A 21,200-nucleotide genomic window follows, 5' to 3' on the forward strand; every position below is an offset into this window, starting at 1 on the left:
TCGCTCGCAGGCTGCTTTTAGCAGCTTTGCACACGCTAAGCCGCCGCCTACAGGGAGTGAATCTTAGCTTAGCAGAATTGCGAACGAAAGATTCGCAATATTGCGAAAAGACTTCTCTGTGCAGTTTCTGAGTAGCTCGAGACTTACTCTTCCAGTGCGATCAGTTCAGTGCTTGTCGTTCCTGGTTTGACGTCACAAACACACCCAGCGTTCGCCCAGACACTCCTCCATTTCTCCAGTCACTCCCGCGTTTTTCCCAGAAACGGTAGCGTTTTTTCAAACACTCCCATAAAACGGCCAGTTTCCGCCCAGAAACACCCACTTCCTGTCAATCACACTCCCATCTCCAGAACGAAGAAAAAACCTTGTAATGCCGTGAGTAAAATACCAATCTTCATAGCAAATTTACTTGGCGCAGTCGCAGTGCGAACATTGCGCATGCGCAATTAGCGGAAAATCGCTGCGATGCGAAGAAAATTACCGAGCGAACAACTCGGAATGACCACCACTATTTGATAAATGTGCCCCCTAAACTACAAAAGGAAAAGTATACACAAATCAGGAAATGTTGCAGTACGACATGTACTATACATGTCAATAAATCAAAGTTATCTGAAGGTGAGGAGCCTTTTCTTGCTATTTCCAACTTTACTGTGATATTTGAGCATGGGGCACCAGAACGTGTTGTGGTTGGGGGGTGGGGGGGTTATATAAAAATAAATGTTGGCGCTTTCACCCTACCCCACCCCATGCAGGGGCCGCTTACCCCCCAGATCACCGTGGAGAATCTGACCTCCGTGTCCTCCTGTCCTAGCCAGCTCTCAGATGCATTACTGGGAGGAGGCGTGGCCATGCTGAGCCTGCTGGGACATCCCCGCCTCCTCCCTGTAATGCTTCTGTGAAGAGCTGGCTGGACGGGACACGAGGCAGCATGCTGAGGTGCCGAAGCTTTGAAGTCAGAGTCTCCACAGTGATCTGGGGGTAAGCGCTCCCCCTCTCCACGCCTGCGTCTCTGACATATTTGGAGGGAGCATGCTGCCCCCTTGCCCCCCCCCCCCCCCCCATTCCGACGCCTATGTATTTGAGCAATATATTCAGTGAAATATCTGTTATGATGTCTATATGCTATATACTATGAATTACACAGCAAGCTAGACAGTACAGAGCAAATGGGTATGGGTCATTAGGTCGACAACACTTAGGTCGACAGTCATTAAGTCGACATGAGTTTTTTACTTTTTTTGTGTCGTTTTCTTCGTAAAGTGACCAGGAACCCCAATTAGTGCATCGTGTCCCCTTGCATGGCTCACTTCGCTCGCCTTCCATCGGGCCATGTTACTATTCCCAGTCATAGTCCACGTGGATCGTAAAGTATGAAAAAGTAAAAAAAAAAAAAAATTTGGAAAACTCATGTCAACCTTTTTCCATGTCGACCTTGTTCATGCTCGACCTAATGACTGTCAACCTAAGTGTGGTTGTCCTAATGATCGTATACCGAGCAAATAGATAATGAGGTTATACAGTAGTGTTCACTCTAGGCTGTTTTAGCAGGGCGCCGCGCCCTGCCCATTTTTAAGAAGGCAAACCCCGCCCTGCCCCTTTTGCAGCGCCCTGCTAGAACAGCCTCCCGCTTCCTGCCCTCCCATTCACGCATTGGGAGTAAACAGTGACGTCGACGGCCACAGACGCCCTCTATAGCAGCGGCACCGCCCACTAAAATGACGGGGGTGACCACGCCCCCTAATTTGCATGGCCACCCCACCCATTTTGGGCGCACGCGCCAATGTGGCCCCGAACTCCGGCGCCCTGTCCCTTCATCATCCTAGAAGGAACATTAATACAGCAGTACTTGGCAATCATTTATATGGATATAATATGTAAGTTTTAGCTAAACTATTAAAAAATGAAATTAAACTAGCATGCAAATCATTATTTTTCAGATGCAATCTATTCTGTATAATCATGTATACAGCTCTCTGCTCTGTGGCTACTTCCATAAAATCTGCTTTATTTACCCATAAATATAAAAATATGAATTGAGACAAATGCTGAATAATTTAGTTTTCTCTAAGAAGACCTGAGATAGCACCCGGCTCCAATGTAACTGTGTTCTAGAGTAGTAAATGATATAAACTGCCACACAATTAATTGTGTTTTCACTTTAATGGTTTTATTACCCTGACCAGCCTTTATATTCACTGTCTTATACTGTATGTTTATTGGTATATTAAAATCGCTGTAAATTTATGTCCCCTGGATTCTCGTACTTTCTATTGTGGTGATTCTAAAAACAGGCCGTGGTCTTACATCTCGCAGATTTAATAGAAAAATATTTTTTCTGAGTTTTACTAATAAATGCTCCAATGCTGTCTGCTACTATAAAGCGAAACAATCAATTGACTTTATGGCAAACCACAAATATTTCAAGTTGATAACTGCATTAAAATTGCAGGAAACTACAAAATATTCAGAAGTAAATCAATGAAAAAAATTATTTAGTATAATAATATATTTTTCTGTGGGAATTCTTAAAAAAAAGTTACAAAGAAATGCCCTTGTCTTGCACTAGTAACAAGAAACAATCCAGCTGCACCTCTTAGTAGAACTAAAAACAAACAGGTCCGCTGTGGATTCTACTGGACAAGGGGACCGAGGGGCTACGTGGGCAATAGGTAAGTGTGTGTGTCCCGATTCTGGCAGCACACCTACAAACGGTAATACCTGTCCCGGTGCCCTCCTTGGTAACCAGGCATGGTTACAACATTCAGCAGACAATGCAGGCGGCACTCGGATGAAAATAATAACAGCAGAAGCAGGATGAAAGTCAACTTTTCAAGATTTAATCTATCTCGTCATCAGGATACAAAACAAATGGAAAACCATACCTTAAAAAGAGTCTCCATAACATGTGAGGACGCCCACACGGGCAGATCCGATATGCCAATGCCCACAGATGACGTCACCATACATCGCCCGTAACCATAGTTACAGTCCCTTAGTGAATTAAAATACATACAAAGAAGTGAATACAGCGGCCATAAACAGACACATATTAACAATCACAATTGATCAAGTCAGTGAACAGATCAAGATAAAATAAGATTTTACTTACCGATAAATCTATTTCTCGTAGTCCGTAGTGGATGCTGGGGACTCCGTCAGGACCATGGGGAATAGCGGCTCCGCAGGAGACAGGGCACAAAAGTAAAAGCTTTAGGATCAGGTGGTGTGCACTGGCTCCTCCCCCTATGACCCTCCTCCAAGCCTCAGTTAGGATACTGTGCCCGGACGAGCGTACACAATAAGGAAGGATTTTGAATCCCGGGTAAGACTCATACCAGCCACACCAATCACACTGTACAACCTGTGATCTGAACCCAGTTAACAGCATGATAACAGCGGAGCCTCTGAAAAGATGGCTCACAACAATAATAACCCGATTTTTGTAACAATAACTATGTACAAGTATTGCAGACAATCCGCACTTGGGATGGGCGCCCAGCATCCACTACGGACTACGAGAAATAGATTTATCGGTAAGTAAAATCTTATTTTCTCTGACGTCCTAGTGGATGCTGGGGACTCCGTCAGGACCATGGGGATTATACCAAAGCTCCCAAACGGGCGGGAGAGTGCGGATGACTCTGCAGCACCGAATGAGAGAACTCCAGGTCCTCTTTAGCCAGGGTATCAAATTTGTAGAATTTTACAAACGTGTTCTCCCCCGACCACGTAGCTGCTCGGCAGAGTTGTAATGCCGAGACCCCTCGGGCAGCCGCCCAGGATGAGCCCACCTTCCTTGTGGAATGGGCCTTGACAGATTTAGGCTGTGGCAGGCCTGCCACAGAATGTGCAAGTTGAAATGTGCTACAAATCCAACGAGCAATCGTCTGCTTAGAAGCAAGAGCACCCAGTTTGTTGGGTGCATACAGGATAACAGCGAGTCAGTTTTCCTGACTCCAGCCGTCCTGGAAACCTATATTTTCAGGGCCCCGACAACATCCAGCAACTTGGAGTCCTCCAAGTCCCTAGTAGCCGCAGGCACCACAATAAGCTGGCTCAGGTGAAACGCTGACACCACCTTAGGAAGAAACTGGGGACGAGTCCGCAGCTCTGCCCTGTCCGAATGGACAATCAGATATGGCTTTTGTGAGACAAAGCCGCCAATTCTGACACCCGCCTGGCCGAGGCCAGGGCCAACAGCATGGTCACTTTTCATGTGAGATATTTCAAATCCACAGATTTGAGCGGTTTAAAATGTGATTTGAGGAATCCCAGAACTACGTTGAGATCCCACAGTGCCACTGGAGGCACAAAAAGGGGGTTGTATATGCAATACTCCCTTGACAAACTTCTGGACTTCAGGAACTGAAGCCAATTCTTTCTGGAAGAAAATTGACAGGGACGAAATTTGAACCTTAATGGACCCCAATTTGAGGCCCATAGACACTCCTGTTTGCAGGAAATGCAGGAATCGACCGAGTTGAAATTTCTTCATGGGGCCTTCCTGGCCTCACACCACGCAACATATTTTCGCCACATGTGGTGATAATGTTTTGCGGTCACCTCCTTCCTGGCTTTGACCAGGGTAGGAATGACCTCTTCCGGAATGCCTTTTTCCCTTAGGATCTGGCGTTCCACCGCCATGCCGTCAAACGCAGCCGCGGTAAGTCTTGGAACAGACCTGGTACTTGCTGAAGCAAGTCCCTTCTTAGCGGCAGAGGCCATGAGTCCTCTGTGAGCATTTCTTGAAGTTCCGGGTGCCACGTCCTTCTTGGCCAATCCGGAGCCACGAGTATAGTTCTTACTCCTCTACGTCTTATAATTCTCAGTACCTTGGTTATGAGAAGCAGAGGAGGGAACACATACACCAACTGGTACACCCACGGTGTTACCAGAACGTCCACAGATATTGCTTGAGGGTCTCTTGACCTGGCGCAATACCTGTCCAGTTTTTTGTTCAGGCGGGACGCCATCATGTCCACCTTTGGTCTTTCCCAACGGTTCACAATCATGTGGAATACTTCCCGATGAAGTCCCCACTCTCCCGGGTGGAGGTCGTGCCTGCTGAGGAAGTCTGCTTCCCAGTTGTCCACTCCCGGAATGAACACTGCTGACAGTGTTATCACATGATTTTTCGCCCAGCGAAGAATCCTTGCAGTTTCTGCCATTGCCCTCCTGCTTCTTGTGCCGCCCTGTCTGTTTACGTGGGCGACTGCCGTGATGTTGTCCCACTGGATCAATACCGGCTGACCTTGAAGCAGAGGTCTTGCTAAGCTTAGAACATTGTAAATTGCCCTTAGCTCCAGTATATTTATGTGGAGAGAAGTCTCCAGACTTGATCACACTCCCTGGAAAAAATTATTTTTTTTTTTTTTCCCTGTGTGACTGCTCCCCAGCCTCTCAGGCTGGCATCCGTGGTCACCAGGACCCAGTCCTGAATGCCGAATCTGCGGCCCTTTAGTAGATGAGCACTCTGCAGCCACCGCAGAAGAAACACCCTTGTCCTTGGAGACAGGGTTATCCGCTGATGCATCTGAAGATGCGATCCGGACCATTTTTCCAGCAGATCCCACTGAAAAGTTCTTGCGTGAAATCTACCGAATGGAATCGCTTCGTAAGAAGCCACCATTTTTCCCAGGACCCTTGTGCAATGATGCACTGACACTTTTCCTGGTTTTAGGAGGTTCCTGACTAGCTCGGATAACTCCCTGGCTTTCTTCTCCGGGAGAAACACCTTTTTCTGGACTGTGTCCAGAATCATCCCTAGGAACAGCAGACGTGTCGTCGGAAACAGCTGCGGTTTTGGAATATTTAGAATCCACCCGTGCTGTCGTAGAACTACTTGAGATAGTGCTACTCCGACCTCCAACTGTTCTCTGGACCTTGCCCCTATCAGGAGATCGTCCATTTTCTTTGAAGAAGAATCATCATTTCGGCCATTACCTTGGTAAGGACCCGGGGTGCCGTGGACAATCCAACCGGCAGCGTCTGAAACTGATAGTGACAGTTCTGTACCACGAACCTGAGGTACCCTTGGTGAGAAGGGCAAATTGGGACATGGAGGTAAGCATCCCTGATGTCCCGGGACACCATATAGTCCCCTTCTTCCTGGTTCGCTATCACTGCTCTGAGTGACTCCATCTTGATTTGAACCTTTGTATGTAAGTGTTCAACTATTTCAGATTTAGAATAGGTCTCACCGAGCCGTCTGGCTTCAGTACCACAATATAGTGTGGAATAATACCCCTTTCCTTGTTGTAGGAGGGGTACTTTGATTATCACCTGCTGGGAATACAGCTTGTGAATTGTTTCCACTACTGCCTCCCTGTCGGAGGGAGACGTTGGTAAAGCAGACTTCAGGAACCTGCGAGGGGGAGACGTCTCGAATTTCCAATCTGTACCCCTGGGATACTACTTGTACGATCCAGGGGTCCACTTGCGAGTGAGCCCACTGCGTGCTGAAACTCTTGAGACGACCCCCCCCACCGCACCTGAGTCCGCTTGTACGGCCCCAGCGTCATGCTGAGGACTTGGCAGAAGCGGTGGAGGGCTTCTGTTTCTGGGAATGGGCTGCCTGCTGCAGTCTTCTTCCCTTTCCTCTATCCCATGGCAGATATGACTGGCCTTTTGCCCGCTTGCCCTTATGGGGACGAAAGGACTGAGGCTGAAAAGACGTTGTCTTTTTCTCCTTTATACGGCAATACTTCCATGTGCCGTTTGGAATCTGCATCACCTGACCACTGTCGTGTCCATAAACAACTTCTGGCAGATATGGACATCGCACTTACTCTTGATGCCAGAGTGCAAATATCCCTCTGTGCATCTCGCATATATAGAAATGCATCCTTTAAATGCTCTATAGTCAATAAAATACTGTCCCTGTCAAGGGTATCAATATTTTCAGTCAGGGAATCCGACCAAACCACCCCAGCGCTGCACATCCAGGCTGAGGCGATCGCTGGTCGCTGTATAACACCAGTATGTGTGTATATACTTTTTAGGATATTTTCCAGCCTCCTATCAGCTGGCTCCTTGAGGGCGGCCCTATCTGGAGACGGTACCGCCACTTGTTTTGATAAGCGTGTGAGCGCCTTATCCACCCTAAGGGGTGTTTCCCAATGCGCCCTAACTTCTGGCGGGAAAGGGTATACCGCCAATAATTTTCTATCGGGGGAAACCCACGCATCATCACACACTTCATTTAATTTATCTGATTCAGGAAAAAATAAGAATTTACTTACCGATAATTCTATTTCTCGGAGTCCGTAGTGGATGCTGGGGTTCCTGAAAGGACCATGGGGAATAGCGGCTCCGCAGGAGACAGGGCACAAAAAAGTAAAGCTTTACTAGGTCAGGTGGTGTGCACTGGCTCCTCCCCCTATGACCCTCCTCCAGACTCCAGTTAGGTACTGTGCCCGGACGAGCATACACAATAAGGGAGGCATTTTGAATCCCGGGTAAGACTCATACCAGCCACACCAATCACACCGTACAACTTGTGATCTAAACCCAGTTAACAGTATGACAACAGAAAGGGCCTCTTAAAGATGGCTCCTTAACAATAACCCGAATTAGTTAACAATAACTATGTACAAGTATTGCAGATAATCCGCACTTGGGATGGGCGCCCAGCATCCACTACGGACTCCGAGAAATAGAATTATCGGTAAGTAAATTCTTATTTTCTCTATCGTCCTAAGTGGATGCTGGGGTTCCTGAAAGGACCATGGGGATTATACCAAAGCTCCCAAACGGGCGGGAGAGTGCGGATGACTCTGCAGCACCGAATGAGAGAACTCCAGGTCCTCCTTTGCCAGGGTATCAAATTTGTAAAATTTTACAAACGTGTTCTCCCCCGACCACGTAGCTGCTCGGCAGAGTTGTAATGCCGAGACCCCTCGGGCAGCCGCCCAAGATGAGCCCACCTTCCTTGTGGAGTGGGCTTTTACAGTTTTAGGCTGTGGCAGGCCTGCCACAGAATGTGCAAGTTGAATTGTGTTACAAATCCAACGAGCAATCGACTGCTTAGAAGCAGGTGCGCCCAACTTGTTGGGTGCATACAATATAAACAGCGAGTCAGATTTTCTGACTCCAGCCGTCCTTGCAATGTATATTTTTAAGGCTCTGACAACGTCCAACAACTTGGAGTCCTCCAAGTCGCTAGTGGCCGCAGGCACCACAATAGGTTGGTTCAGATGAAATGCTGATACCACTTTAGGGAGAAAATGCGGACGAGTCCGCAGTTCTGCCCTATCCGAATGGAAGATTAGATAAGGACTTTTATAAGATAAAGCCGCCAATTCAGATACTCTCCTGGCAGAGGCCAGGGCTAGTAACATAGTCACTTTCAATGTGAGATATTTCAAATCCACCTTTTTCAATGGTTCAAACCAATGGGATTTGAGGAAATCTAAAACTACATTTAGATCCCACGGTGCCACCGGAGGCACCACAGGAGGCTGTATATGCAGTACTCCCTTGACAAAAGTCTGGACCTCAGGGACAGAGGCCAATTCTTTTTGGAAGAATATTGACAGGGCCGAAATTTGAACCTTAATGGATCCCAATTTGAGACCCATAGATAATCCTGATTGCAGGAAATGTAGGAAACGACCCAGTTGGAATTCCTCCGTCGGAACCCTCCGATCCTCGCACCACGCTACATATTTTCGCCAAATGCGGTGATAATGTTTCACGGTGACTTCCTTCCGTGCCTTAATCAAGGTAGGAATGACTTCTTCTGGAATGCCTTTCCCTTTTAGGATCTGGCGTTCAACCGCCATGCCGTCAAACGCAGCCGCGGTAAGTCTTGAAAAAGACAGGGACCCTGCTGTAGCAGGTCCCTTCTCAGAGGTAGAGGCCACGGTTCGTCCGTGAGCATCTCTTGAAGTTCCGGATACCAAGTCCTTCTCGGCCAATCCGGAACCACTAGTATTGTTCTTACTCTTCTTTGCCGTATGATCTTCAATACCTTTGGTATGAGCGGCAGAGGAGGAAACACATACACTGACTGGTACACCCAAGGAGTTACCAGTGCGTCCACAGCTATTGCCTGTGGATCTCTTGACCTGGCGCAATATTTGTCCAGTTTCTTGTTGAGGCGAGACGCCATCATGTCTACAATTGGTCTTTCCCAACGGTCTATTAACATGTTGAAGACTTCTGGATGTAGACCCCACTCTCCCGGATGAAGATCGTGTCTGCTGAGGAAGTCTGCTTCCCAGTTGTCCACGCCCGGGATGAACACTGCTGACAGTGCTATCACGTGATTCTCCGCCCAGCGAAGAATCTTGGCAGCTTCTGCCATTGCACTCCTGCTTCTTGTGCCGCCCTGCCTGTTTACATGGGCGACCGCCGTGATGTTGTCCGACTGAATCAACACCGGCTTTCCTTGCAGGAGAAGTTCCGCCTGGCTTAGAGCATTGTAGATTGCTCTTAGTTCCAGAATGTTTATGTGAAGAGACTTTTCCAGACTCGTCCATACTCCCTGGAAGTTTCTTCCTTGTGTGACTGCTCCCCAGCCTCTCAGGCTGGCGTCCGTGGTCACCAGGATCCAATCCTGAATGCCGAATCTGCGGCCTTCTAATAGGTGAGCCTTCTGCAACCACCACAGAAGTGACACCCTTGTCTTTGGTGACAGGGTTATTCGCAGGTGCATCTGCAGATGCGACCCTGACCATTTGTCCAACAGATCCCTTTGGAATATTCTTGCATGGAATCTGCCGAATGGAATTGCTTCGTAAGAAGCCACCATTTTTCCCAGGACTCTTGTGCATTGATGTACTGACACTTTTCCTGGTTTTAGGAGGTTCCTGACCAGATCGGATAACTCCTTGGCTTTTTCCTCTGGAAGGAAAACCTTTTTCTGAACCGTGTCCAGAATCATTCCTAGGAACAGCAGACGAGTTGTCGGGATTAAATGGGATTTTGGAATATTCAGAATCCACCCGTGTTGTCTTAGCACCTCTTGAGATAGTGCTAAAGCTGTCTCCAGCTGTTCTCTGGACCTTGCCCTTATTAGGAGATCGTCCAAGTATGGGATAACTAATACGCCTTTTCTTCGAAGAAGAATCATCATCTCGGCCATTACCTTGGTAAAGACCCGAGGCGCCGTGGACAATCCAAACGGCAGCGTCTGAAACTGATAGTGACAGTTTTGAACAATGAACTTGAGGTACCCCTGGTGTGCGGGGTAAATCGGAACGTGTAGATACGCATCCTTGATGTCCAAGGATACCATAAAGTCCCCTTCTTCCAGGTTCGCTATCACTGCTCTGAGTGACTCCATCTTGAACTTGAACTTTTTTATGTAGAGGTTCAAGGACTTCAGATTTAGAATAGGCCTTACCGAGCCATCCGGCTTCGGTACCACAAATAGAGTGGAATAATACCCCTTTCCTTGTTGTAATAGGGGTACTTTGACTATCACCTGCTGAGCGTACAGCTTGTGAATGGCTTCCAACACCCTCTCCCTTTCGGAAGAGACGGTTGGTAAGGCAGACTTCAGGAAACGATGAGGAGGATCCGTCTCTAATTCCAACCTGTACCCCTGAGATATTATCTGCAGGATCCAGGGGTCTACCTGCGAGTGAGCCCACTGCGCGCTGTAATTTTTGAGACGGCCCCCCACTGTCCCCGAGTCCGCTTGAGAGGCCCCAGCGTCATGCTGAGGTTTTTGCAGGAGCCGGGGAGGGCTTCTGTTCCTGGGAAGGAGCTGCCTGTTGGTGTCTCTTCCCTCTTCCTCTGCCTCGTGGCAGGTACGACAAGCCCTTCGCTCTCTTATTTTTGTAGGAGCGAAAAGGCTGCGGTTGAAAGGTCGGTGCCTTTCTCTGTTGGGGAGTGACTTGAGGTAAAAAAGTGGATTTCCCGGCAGTAGCCGTGGCCACCAAGTCTGATAGACCAACTCCAAATAACTCCTCCCCTTTATACGGCAAAACCTCCATGTGACGTTTTGAATCCGCATCGCCTGTCCACTGTCGTGTCCATAAGGCTCTTCTGGCTGAAATGGACATAGCACTCACCCGAGATGCCAGTGTGCAAATATCCCTCTGTGCATCACGCATATAGATAAATGCATCCTTTATTTGTTCTAACGACAGTAAAACATTGTCCCTATCTAGGGTATCAATATTTTCAATCAGGGATTCTGACCAAACTACTCCAGCACTGCACATCCAGGCAGTTGCTATAGCTGGTCGTAGTATAACACCTGCATGTGTGTATATATTCTTTTGAATAACTTCCATCTTTCTATCTGATGGATCCTTAAGTGCGGCCGTCTCAGGAGAGGGTAACGCCACTTGTTTGGATAAGCGTGTGAGCGCCTTGTCCACCTTAGGGGGTGTTTCCCAGCGCGCCCTAACCTCTGGCGGGAAAGGGTATAATGCCAATAACTTTTTTGAAATTATCAACTTTTTATCAGGAGCAACCCACGCTTCATCACACACGTCATTTAATTCTTCTGATTCAGGAAAAACTGTTTGTAGTTTTTTCACACCATACATAATACCCTGTTTTACGGTATCTGTAGTATCAGCTAAATGTAACGTCTCCTTCATTGCCAAAATCATATAACGTGTGGCCCTACTGGAAAATACGTTTGAATTTCTACCGTCGTCACTGGAATCAGTGCCCGTGTCTGGGTCTGTGTCGACCGACTGAGGCAAAGGGCGTTTTACAGCCCCTGACGGTGTTTGAGGCGCCTGGACAGGCATTAATTGATTGTCCGGCCGCCTCATGTCCTCAACTGACTGTTTAAGGGAAGATAAACCATCACGTAATTCCACAAATAAAGGCATCCATTCTGGTGTCGACCCCCTGGGGGGTGACATCTGCATATTTGGCAATTGCTCCGCCTCCACACCAATATCGTCCTCATACATGTCGACACCACGTACCGACACACACCGCAAACTCACAGGGAATGCTCTAATGAAGACAGGACCCACTAGCCCTTTTGGGGAGACAGAGGGAGAGTCTGCCAGCACACACCACAAAGCGCTATATATACAAGGGATATCCTTATATTAAGTGCTCCCTTATAGCTGCTTTAATATATATATATATAGCCATTAATGTGCCCCCCCTCTCTGTTTTACCCTGTTTCTGTAGTGCAGTGCAGGGGAGAGACCTGGGAGCCGTTCTGACCAGCGGAGCTGTGACAGAAAATGGCGCCGTGTGCTGAGGAGATAGGCCCCGCCCCTTTTTCGGCGGGTTCTTCTCCCGCTATTTTTCCAGTCAGGCAGGGGTTAAATATCTCCATATAGCCCCTATGGGCTATATGTGAGGTATTTTTAGCCTTGTATAAGGTTTATATTTGCCTCTCAGAGCGCCCCCCCCCAGCGCTCTGCACCCTCAGTGACTGCCCAGTGAAGTGTGCTGAGAGGAAAATGGCGCACAGCTGCAGTGCTGTGCGCTACCTTATGAAGACTGAGGAGTCTTCAGCCGCCGGTTTCCGGACCTCTTCACGCTTCAGCATCTGCAAGGGGGTCGGCGGCGCGGCTCCGGGACCGGACTCCACGGCTGGGCCTGTGTTCGATCCCTCTGGAGCTAATGGTGTCCAGTAGCCAAGCAGCAAATCCACTCTGCATGCAGGTGAGTTTACTACTTTCCCCCTAAGTCCCACGTTGCAGTGATCCTGTTGCCAGCAGGACTCACTGTAAAGAAAAAAACCTAAACTAAACTTTCTCTAAGCAGCTCTTTAGGAGAGCCACCTAGATTGCACCCTTCTCGTTCGGGCACAAAATCTAACTGGAGTCTGGAGGAGGGTCATAGGGGGAGGAGCCAGTGCACACCACCTGACCTAGTAAAGCTTTACTTTTTTGTGCCCTGTCTCCTGCGGAGCCGCTATTCCCCATGGTCCTTTCAGGAACCCCAGCATCCACTTAGGACGATAGAGAAACTACAGGTAGTTTTTTCACACTCCACATAATACCCTTTTTTGTGGTACTTGTAGTATCAGAAATATGTAACACCTCCTTCATTGCCCTTAACAAGTAACGTGTGGCCCTAAAGGAAAATACGTTTGTTTCTTCACCGTCGACACTGGAGTCAGTGTCCGTGTCTGTGTCTGTGTCGACCGACTGAGGTAAAAGGACGTTTTAACGCCCCTGACGGTGTTTGAGACAGGTACTAATTGGTTTTCCGGCCGTCTCATGTCGTCAACCGACCTTGCAGCGTGTTGACATTATCACGTAATTCCTTAAATAAGCCATCCATTCCGGTGTCGACTCCCTAGAGAGTGACATCACCATTACAGGCAATTGCTCCGCCTCCTCACCAACATCGTCCTCATACATGTCGACACACACGTACCGACACACAGCACACACACAGGGAATGCTCTGATAGAGGACAGGACCCCACTAGCCCTTTGGGGAGACAGAGGGAGAGTTTGCCAGCACACACCAAAAACGCTATAATTATACAGGGACAACCTTTATATAAGTGTTTTTCCCTTATAGCATTTTAATATATATAGTCATATCGTCAAATAAGTGCCCCCCCTCTCTGTTTTAACCCTGTTTCTGTAGTGCAGTGCAGGGGAGAGCCTGGGAGCCTTCCCACCAGCATTTCTGTGAGGGAAAATGGCGCTGTGTGCTGAGGAGAATAGGCCCCGCCCTTTTCAGCGGGCTTCTTCTCCCGTTTTTCTGAGACCTGGCAGGGGTTAAATACATCCATATAGCCCCCAGGGGCCATATGTGATGTATTTTTAGCCAGAATAAGGTACTATCATTGCTGCCCAGGGCGCCCCCCCCCAGCGCCCTGCACCCTCAGTGACCGTTGCTATGAAGTGTGCTGACAACAATGGCGCACAGCTGCAGTGCTGTGCGCTACCTTATGAAGACTGAAAAGTCTTCTGCCGCCGGTTTCTGGACCTCTTCACTTTTCGGCATCTGCAAGGGGGTCGGCGGCGCGGCTCCGGGACGAACCCCAGGGTGAGACCTGTGTTCCGACTCCCTCTGGAGCTAATGGTGTCCAGTAGCCTAAGAAGCCAATCCATCCTGCACGCAGGTGAGTTCACTTCTCTCCCCTAAGTCCCTCGATGCAGTGAGCCTGTTGCCAGCAGGACTCACTGAAAATAAAAAACCTAACAAAACTTTTACTCTAAGCAGCTCTTTAGGAGAGCCACCTAGATTGCACCCTTCTCGGCCGGGCACAAAAATCTAACTGAGGCTTGGAGGAGGGTCATAGGGGGAGGAGCCAGTGCACACCACCTGATCCTAAAGCTTTTACTTTTGTGCCCTGTCTCCTGCGGAGCCGCTATTCCCCATGGTCCTGACGGAGTCCCCAGCATCCACTAGGACGTCAGAGAAATAAAACATAGATACATCGAGCAAATACAGACACATAAAAATGCAACAATGTATACGATCGTGCCTGTATTGCTATAAAGAGAGCATTATCACTATTGTACTACCACAGTTTATCAGAAACGCACTGGATAAATATATCAATGCTAACACTATCAAAAAGTGTGCACTAGTAAGGTAAGGACATCATAGAATTAATACCTCCTGTATACACTATAAAAAACAATGCCTCGTTAAACCCATGGGGGGACAGGGTACCCAGTTCATGGATCCACCTCGATTCCTTTTGCAGAAGACGCAGGGATCGATCACCACCCTTTATAGAGGGTGGCACATGGTCAATGATTATATAACGCATGACAACCAAACTATGTCTGGCTGTCAAGAAATGGCATGCTACCGGCTTATCAATGCGACCAGCAGCAAACGCAGCACAAACAGCAGACTTATGATTGGCAATACGGGCATTGGGTGATGAAGACCAATGTAACTGGTTTACGAACACAACAGAATCAGCGAGGTGTCCTTTTTGACAAGACATATAACAATATTGCAATCGATTGCTATTAATATTAAAAACGTTTGTCCAGCTAATACGTGCACACCTGGCAATCAGTGTATCGAGTTCATATAGGAACTCTCAAATAGTGTTCTCAGATATAAGTCCTCTGGTTTATTACTTTAGTAAGTGTTTCTCCCATCCTGTGATATATAATAGTAACATAGTAATTGAGGTTGAATAGAGGCAAAATGCCCATCGTGTTAAACCTGTATTCTGTTTTAAGTTTAGTTGATTATAATGTACCTGCTGAAGAGGTGTTTTATGACTAGTTAACAACTATAAATCATGTTACACCCGGACTAACAACGTCAATATTTTAAATGTTATAACCTTGGATATCCTTGTCAATCAGAAATGTATCCAATCTGTTTTTAAATGCATTTACAGAGTCCACCATTACCACCTCCCCTGGCAAGGAATTCCAAATTCTAATTGCCCTAACAGTGAAGAACCCTTTCCTCCGTTGCATACGGAATTTTCTCTCCTCTAGCCTCAGCGAGTGCCCTCGTGTCCTAAACAGAGTTCTTTTAGTAAATAATTCCTCTGATAACTCTTTGTAATGTCCCTTTACATATTTGAAGATATTAATAATGTCTCCTCTTAGACGCCTCTTTTCCAGTGTATACATATTCAACCTAGTAAGCCTTTCCTCGTAATCTAGTCCCTCTAGCCCTTTAATCAATTTAGTAGCTCGCCTTTGAACCCTTTCGAGTTCACCGATATCTTTTTTTATACAGTGGTGCCCAAAACTGAACACAATATTTCAGGTGCGGACGTACCAATGGTTTGTACAGCGGCAGGATTACATCCTCATCCCTTATCTCAATTCCCCGTTTTATGCACGCTAGCACCTTACTTGGCTTCTTTACTGCGCTTTGACATTGTATAAGGTTATTAAGCTTATTATCAATGAGTACCTCCAAATCTTTTTCCAATACTGTTACCCCTAGACTTTCCCCATTTAATATGTAGGAGGCATGTTTGTTTTTAGTCCCAAAATGCATAACCTTGCATTTTTCTATACTGAACCACATTCTCCATTTAGACGCAAAGATTTCAAGTTTAGTGTTAGGGTCTCCTGCCCTGTGCTGCCACGTCGTCATGGCAACCGGGAGACAAGTGCTAGCGGAGTAACCTGAGCGCAGCTGATACTCCGGTTCGGGTCTTTTGCTGTGCAGTGGTTATAGGCTCTGTGCACGGCAGGGGATCCGGTGCTGGTTTTTGTGCTCACAGTCTGTGAGGTCTGAGTGGGGCGTGGACAGCACCTGCTTTATAAGGCCTCTTCTCAGGGTAAGCAGATGCTGCTGAATCTTTGTTGGTTAGTAAGTTCCTGAAAGTTAACCAGTACTGTGTAGCTTTGTATTTGTTTGTTGCTTACTGCAAATAGGCCTGGGGATTTGGTATTACACTCTGCCAATCCAGACCTAGCAGTAAGACTGGAGTCAGTCGTTTAGCTTGCTGGGGTTCTGTTACTACTCTGTGAACTTAGCAAGTTTGCGGCTGTATTCTAAGACTTGCCTGTCTAATCCTGTCTCACTGTGCTAGGTGTCAGGGGTCAGTTTAGTGGCAGTAAGCTGAACCTGTGCACTGCAAGTGAGAATTAGGATTGTGGAGACTCTCCTTGTGTCTATCATTCCATCTCTGACCAAGGAGTTTACTGCCACACCCGTTGGTAACCCTTTAGGGTTTTGCTGTTGCCCTTAGCAACAGCATTCCGGGTTCTCTACGTATTAAAACACAACATCTTGCTTTTCCCATCTGAGCAGTTCTAATACAAGGGAGATACCCAGTTCCTTAGCCTCTGGGCTTCTCTGTTCACCTTGTGTGTATTTTGTTACCCTATCACCTTCTGTGTACGTTATGTCATATTCCCCAGTCTGTCTGTGAGTCCATTTGTTTTGCATAGCAGTTCAAACACCAGTACATTCCTGCAGGCACTGGAGTGCATAACAGTTCTGACACCAGTACTTTCCTGCAGGCACTGGTGTGCATAACATATTCAGCAGCCTAATACTCCTGTTGAAATTTTGTGGGAATATGGAGCATACCCCTCAAAATACGTTGCAACAGGTGGTCGATCAGGTGCAGGTCCTGACTCGACAATTTAATGATTTGTCCATTAAAATGCACACCTCCCAGGCTGCTGGCGGAGCTCCCGCAGCAGCAGCACCTGCAGGGGTTAAGGAGCCGAAAGTAAATCTCCCGGATCGTTTTTCTGGAGATCGCTCGCAGTTCTTTTGTTTCAAGGAGAGCTGCAAGCTATACTTCCGGCTTAGGCCTCAGTCTTCTGGGTCGGAGATTCAGCGGGTGGGCATAGTGATTTCCTTGCTACAAGGAGACCCACAGGTCTGGGCATATGGGTTGCAGCCTGACTGTCCGTCGCTTAAAAGTGTTGATGCTTTTTTTACGGCACTGGGCATGTTGTATGATGACCCTGACAAGACGGCCTCAGCCGAGGCTCAGATTTCGATCCTTAAGCAAGGGCGAAGGCCAGTTGAGGTTTACTGTACGGAGTTTCCGAGGTTGGCCCATGATACCCAGTGGAATGACCCAGCCCTGAGACACCAGTACCGAAGAGGTCTTTCTAACCAGATAAAGGACCAACTGGTACAATATCCCTTGCCTGATAGCTTGGATCAGCTCATGCAGTTATCCATCCGGGTGGATAGACGGCTGAGAGAGCGTAGGCTTGAAAGGGAGACTGAGATTTCCTTCCTTCCCAAGGGAACCTCAGACTCTGAGGAATTTTCCGAGGAGCCTATGCAGATTGGGGCTACCCGCCTCTCCTCGCGTGAGAAGACGCGGAGGAGACAGCAGGGGTTGTGTTTGTACTGTGGGAATAAAGGTCATGTGGTAGTATCATGCCCAGAAAAGCCGGAAAACTTCAGGGCCTGAGGGTGATGGGAAATATCCTGTCAGGCCAGAAGTCAGAATTTCCCAAGAAGACTTTTATCATTCCGGTGACCTTGAAGATCCTCGGTCAAACTGTCAAGACTGAGGCCTTTGTGGACAGTGGGGCCGACGGGGTTTTTATGGACCGCCAATTCGCCCTGAAACACTCTGTTCCCTTAGTACCCTTGGCATCGGAAATTGAGATTTGTGGGTTAAACGGGGAACCATTATCCCAAGGTAAAATTACCTCTTGCACTAGCCAGATTTCTTTGTTTATTGGAGCCACACACTCTGAAAAATTGTCCTTTTATGTGACTGTCTGTACTTTTGCCCCATTGGTGTTGGGGTTACCCTGGTTAAGGGCCCACAATCCTCAATTTGACTGGGTCTCTGGGGAGATTCTTAGTTGGGGTACTGATTGTTTCAGGAGTTGCTTGAGCCTTCCAGTCAGGCTCTCGCAGCTAAGTTTGCCAGGATTGCCAGGGTGTTATGCAGATTTTGCGGACGTGTTCTCCAAAAAAGTTGCAGAGGTACTACCTCCCCATCGCCCCTATGACTGTGCCATTGATTTGTTGCCAAATGCTAAGCTTCCCAAGAGCAGGTTGTACTCCCTGTCACGTCCTGAGACTCAGGCTATGGCAGAGTACATTCAGGAGAACTTGGCTAAGGGATTTATCAGACCTTCACAGTCTCCAGTTGGGTCGGGGTTCTTCTTCGTGGGTAAAAAGGACGGTTCGTTGCGACCCTGCATCGACTTCAGGGAATTGAACCGTATCACGATTAAAAACTCATACCCACTGCCTCTCATTTCGGTCTTGTTTGACCAGCTTCGTACTGCCACCATTTTTTCTAAGATTGACCTACGCGGTGCGTACAATCTAATCCGAATAAGAGAGGGGGATGAATGGAAGACTGCCTTTAATACCCACTCAGGGCATTATGAATATTTGGTGATGCCTTTTGGGCTCTGTAATGCCCCGGCAGTCTTCCAGGATTTCATGAATGATGTGCTCAGGGAATATTTGGATAGATTCTTAGTTGTATACTTAGATGACATCCTAATCTTCTCCCATTCCCTGGAGGAACATCGGAAGCATGTACGCTTAGTCCTCCAGAAACTCAGAGACCACCGGCTTGGGGCGAAGCTGGAGAAGTGCGAATTTGAAGTTCAGCAAATCGCATTTCTAGGATATATTATCTCCCCAGAAGGTTTCCAAATGGAGGGTTCCAAGGTACAGGCAGTCCTGGATTGGGTGCAGCCCACTAGTTTGAAGGCGCTTCAGCGTTTCCTGGGCTTTGCGAATTTTTATAGACGATTTATCGCTGGATTTTCGTCTATAGTGGCGCCCTTGGTGGCACTCACTAAGAAAGGGGCGGATGTTGCTCACTGGTCTTGTGAGGCTAAAGCGGCTTTTGCCCGTCTCAAAAGGGCATTTGTTTCGGCCAAGGTGCTGCGACACCCAGATCCAGAGCGTCCTTTTGTGGTGGAGGTGGATGCCTCTGAGATGGGTATTGGGGCAGTGCTTTCTCAGATGGGAGTGTCTGATAATCGCCTTCATCCCTGTGCTTACTTTTCCCGTAAATTTTCGCCTGCCGAGATGAATTATGACGTGGGTAACCGGGAATTGTTGGCTATTAAGGATGCACTCGAGGAGTGGAGACACTGGCTTGAGGGGGCTAAGTTTGTGGTCTCAATTCTCACTGACCATAAGAATCTGGCATATTTAGAGTCAGCAAAGCGTCTCAATGCCAGGCAGGCACGATGGGCTTTGTTTTTTGCTCGCTTTAATTTTTTGATAACATATCGCCCTGGGTCAAAAAACATCAAGGCTGATGCGCTCTCGCGGAGTTTTGCTCCAATCCAGGAGACCACCGAGGAGCCGTTGCCCATTGTTTCCCCATCATGTATTAAAGTGGGCATTACCCAGGACCTCTTATCATTAGTCCTTAGAGCACAGGAGCAGGCTCCTCCAGACCTTCCGGTAGGTCTTTTGTTTGTGCCTCCTAGGTTAAGACAGCGAGTGTTCCTGGAATTCCATGCCAAGAAGTCGGCAGGTCACCCGGGTATTGCCAGAACTCGGGAGTTGCTATCTAGGGCGGTGTGGTGGCCCTCGGTGGCTAAGGATGTGGATCAGTGGGTTCGGGCATGTGACATCTGTGCCCGAAATAAGACTCCTAGAGGGGTTCCTATTGGCCCATTACATCCACTCTCTATCCCATCTAAGCCATGGACCCACATTTCAATGGATTTTGTGGTGGACTTGCCCAAATCCTCGGGGATGACAGCCATCTGGGTTGTCGTTGACAGGTTTTCGAAGATGGCGCACTTCGTTCCACTGGTTGGGCTGCCATCGGCCAGACGCCTGTCTGAATTATTTATGCTGCATGTTGTGCGTCTCCACGGGTTGCCACTTGATGTGGTCTCTGACCGCGGATCCCAGTTTGTGGCCAAATTCTGGAGGGCATTTTGTTCCGATCTCCAGATTTCTGTCAGCTTGTCGTCAGGCTACCATCCGCAGTCTAATGGGCAGACTGAAAGGGTGAACCAGTCCTTGGAGCAGTTCCTCAGGTGTTATGTCTCCAAGTGTCAGACTGACTGGGTTGCTCAACTGTCCATGGCGGAGTTTGCCTATAACAACGCGGCTCACTCTGCTACAGGGATCTCTCCCTTCCTTTGTGTGTATGGGCATCATCCTAAGGCCAATTCTTTTGACCCCCTGGACTCCACGCCTGGTAGTTCCTCTGTGGTTTCGGTCCTTAGAGGTATTTGGCGGAAAGTGAAGAAAGCCCTTGTGTCTGTGTCATTAGTGACCAAAAGGGTTTTTGATAAGCGGAAAAGACCCTGCAGCTTCAAATTAGGAGACTTCGTCTGGTTGTCTACCAAGAATTTGAAGTTGAGACAGCCATCTCATAAGTTAGGCCCCCGGTTCATCGGCCCTTATAAGATCACCAGGGTTATCAATCCGGTGGCATTTCAGTTAGATCTGCCCCGTTCTTTGGGTATCAATAAAACATTTCATTGTTCCCTTTTAAAACGGGCGATTAGTAATCCTTCTTCCAGTGGAAGACCTTCCCCTCTTCTGATACGTGGCCAGAGGGAGTTTGTTGTTGAAAGGATTCTTGACTCCAAGGTGGTTCGGGGTCGGCTGTCATTTTTGGTGCACTGGAAGGGGTATGGCCCAGAGGAGCGGTCGTGGGTGCGCAGTTGTGATCTTCATGCCCCCAGACTGATACGCTCTTTCTTCTCGCAGTTCCCCGATAAACCCGGTGGTAGGGGTTCTTTGACCCCTCGTCAGAGGGGGGGTACTGTTAGGGTCTCCTGCCCTGTGCTGCCACGTCGTCATGGCAACCGGGAGACAAGTGCTAGCGGAGTAACCTGAGCGCAGCTGATACTCCGGTTCGGGTCTTTTGCTGTGCAGTGGTTATAGGCT

This window comes from Pseudophryne corroboree, chromosome 5 (assembly GCF_028390025.1).
Source record: "Pseudophryne corroboree isolate aPseCor3 chromosome 5, aPseCor3.hap2, whole genome shotgun sequence".
Classification (NCBI taxonomy): Eukaryota; Metazoa; Chordata; class Amphibia; order Anura; family Myobatrachidae; genus Pseudophryne; species Pseudophryne corroboree.